Genomic DNA, 2558 nt, shown 5'->3' with positions numbered 1-2558 from the left:
TTACAAAATGCTGCTTTTGTGTATGGACATTTATTTAACTATGTATTTTGGGGGGATTTCCAGCTTTCACTTTGTCCTAGTCTTGCAAATTTCCAGTCAAAAAACTCCTCTTAAACAATTTCCYGGTCTAGTGTAGTGGTGCAGGTGCTTTTAAGGAAATGTTTGTTCAGCTCTTACTTTTGAACCATATCTTTAATAATCCACTGGCTTTAAGAGGCCCAAGACAAATACACAATAGACAGCTGCAACAAAATTWATSTTACACATGCAAACAAAGGTTTAAAAGATGTCCCTAAAAAAACTAAATCCAGTGCAACCAGTTGATTTCRTTGCTAAGCCTGAAAGTCTCAAGTTTATTTCGTCACCCAAACATAGAGGATGACACAATGGCGCAACTTTTTATTTAGCAACAGGGAAGCTCATCAAAGTTAACAGGAAGATGGATGGAACTAAATATGGGACAATCCTGGAAGAAAAGCCAAAAATGACTTGGTTGAAGGTTTACCTTATAGCAGGAGGACAGACAATACTTTGAGGTGGAACAGACTTAATATTATCACAGTAAAACGTTGTTTCAAAAGTATCAACCTAGCTGCGTTAAATATTACGTCACGCCACAGTTTTCAGATTTTTCTTCTGTCAAAGGAATTGYTTTTTGCACCCCTTTGCATTGGCTTATTACATAAAGCTCCAGTATAGTAAAACAGAGAAAAGTTTGTGATTATTAATATATTCTTTTAGCTCGCTGTGTGTTGCTCACACAAACATARTGTCTTAAAAAGGTACTCATTCTCTGTCTTGCTCTCTCTTTGTGACATTTAGCTACACACATAAGCAGTTGACATTTTCAGTGTGTTTATATTAGATAAAGGTCTCTTCCTTGCATCTAGCTACAGTTCTGTTCATCATAACCCCACTGCAGTTCTCAGAGATAAGTAAGGTCGTAACTGTGTGCTTTAAAAGGCAGGTATTAATTAACATGACACACTGACACCGTACTGACGGTGAGATAACTCAAAGCAAAAGCATACAGAGTATAAATAAGTCTAGACCAGCGAGAGATGAAAAAAAGAGACAGAGGCTCAGAGGTTTGGAAAGAGAGTTGWGTTTCTGTCTCAAAGAGCAGAGGGGGTTAGTTTGGGTGAAATGGAGGGAAAAAGGAGGAGGGGTGTGGGGGTGCATAAACAACTCAGGAGCAGCGGGGTGGATGACATCACAATGTAAACAAAACGCTGCGCCAGAACTGAAAAAAAWAAAAWAAAAATTGTGAATTTGAGCTATYGTGTATGTGTTTGGTTATGGAAAGCGGTGGGTAATAAGTCCAGAAGAACAAAGAGCCAATGTCATCATCATTATGTCTAATGTGGTTTATGACCTCATGCTTGATTCCAAATGAAGGTTTATTGAGCAACACGCGTATCRGGAGTCCTTTATTGTTCTTCATAYTTTTTGTTCTAAGCAACAGAATAAATAATTTACAGTTCTTGACGGAGAGGACTTGTGGGTAGAAGCTCGGCTCTCAAAGGACTTGGAAGCAATGCAAACATGACATTGATAATTTCCTTTTGCCATAGCTGATTTGTTGTGGCGTGATTTATGTGTTGGCTAATCTTTTCCATCTTTCTGTGTTTGCCTTAGGAACTATTTTATTTTATTCAAGATTTAGGTGGCAGCTCAAATGGCCGTCAGTGGACCTACTTCTCGTGTTGTACGGAAAATTTAGATGAAGCAGTGTGTTGGCGGTGTCACGGTTTTGCTTTATTGTTATTTTCATCTCCTTTGTGTCACGGTGAAAGAAAAAAAGGCCAACTAAAGCTGATGTGGAATGGAATCTATGAACCACAAAACGGATAAAAAAAATGCACATGAAAGCCCTTTTGGTCTTTCCAAGTCAGTTAATTTTATTGCATTATTATCAAAAACCTACCACGGCTCCCCAATGTGTTCACACCCCTGCTAAAGCGAAGCCCTGTAAAAATATGAAGTATTTCCCTAAAACCAAGTAAAGATGAGCCTGAAACCGGTTAGGGAGTTTGCCAAGAGTGCCATGGCAACGCTGAAGAGTTAGAAGAATGTCCAACAAGTGCTAGCTGTGCTTTAAAATATGTGCTGTCTTTCTATGCTAAACTGAGTGGTAATGTTCTCCGTTTTCCATCTTATAGATTTCATTACTGGCTCAAAGCTCATCTTTCTCTTTATACTTTACATTTTCTTTTACATGAGCACCTTCTATTCTAATAAAATAAAATAAACGGGAGASTCTTTATCAGTTTTGTGCCATTTTGCATTTTTGTTTGGAAGATTCAGGATCTCCACTTGCATAAATGTCATTGTATGTCATTGTATAATACTAAATTAAATGTCACACCATACGTTAAATGTTTTAAGATGATTTCTTTCAGACATTCTTSATCACAAAAAAATGCTTATAAACAACTGCATCATTTATTCTGATAGCATCTTCATCACATGATCAATTATTTTTCGACTTTCTCCAATCCAAAAACATAAATGTGCGTATATGTGCATCTTATTTATTAATCAATTTGCGTTCACAG

Source organism: Poecilia reticulata, linkage group LG12, assembly GCF_000633615.1.
Source record: "Poecilia reticulata strain Guanapo linkage group LG12, Guppy_female_1.0+MT, whole genome shotgun sequence".
NCBI lineage: Eukaryota > Metazoa > Chordata > Actinopteri > Cyprinodontiformes > Poeciliidae > Poecilia > Poecilia reticulata.
The sequence above is the reverse complement of the archived record's forward strand: the minus strand, read 5'-3'. Positions refer to the sequence as shown.